Raw genomic sequence first — 459 nt, forward strand, 5'->3', positions numbered from 1 at the left:
TTGATGGATAGAATGATATATTGGTTTCGGTAGATAGGTATAGATAAATAGATAACGAAAAGAGATTTAGTGGAAAGGAAGAGTTTGGTTCTGTGACAGACGGTACTTAACAGCTTTTCTCGCTGTTGCTTTCACAAAACAAGCAAACATTTCGGAACTTCTTAACTTCAACAAAACTACTTTTTTTTTTGCGAGGAATAAAACACAAAAGTGACTTCAAGGAAAAAGGTTAAAAAAAAAAGTATTTATTATTATTATTATTATTATTATTATTATTATTATTATCTTTCTTACTAAAGAACAACAACAACAACAAAATTTACAGAAATAGGAATAGCCTAAGAATGCAGGTAAGATTTTTTAAAATTTCCTATTTTCATTTCGAATACTTGGTTATCTTTATAAATATTTAAATATTTACTTTTTGGCATGAGAGAAAAAAGATAAGAACTGCTGTTA

The 459-nt window shown here is 26.8% G+C and overlaps 1 protein-coding gene across 1 annotated transcript in view; it reads left to right on the forward strand.

Annotated features, from left to right (window-relative positions):
* Positions 1-265: 265 nt before the first annotated feature.
* LOC106873447 (FMRFamide receptor) overlaps positions 266-459 on the forward strand; it is a 287,894-nt gene continuing 287,700 nt past the window's right edge. Inside the window, exon 1 of the mRNA XM_052967358.1 lies at positions 266-350. The gene's annotated coding sequence lies outside the window, so the exon portion shown is untranslated. The remainder of the gene's footprint in view (positions 351-459) is intronic.

The sequence above is a fragment of the Octopus bimaculoides genome, chromosome 4 (assembly GCF_001194135.2).
Source record: "Octopus bimaculoides isolate UCB-OBI-ISO-001 chromosome 4, ASM119413v2, whole genome shotgun sequence".
NCBI classification, from domain to species: Eukaryota; Metazoa; Mollusca; class Cephalopoda; order Octopoda; family Octopodidae; genus Octopus; species Octopus bimaculoides.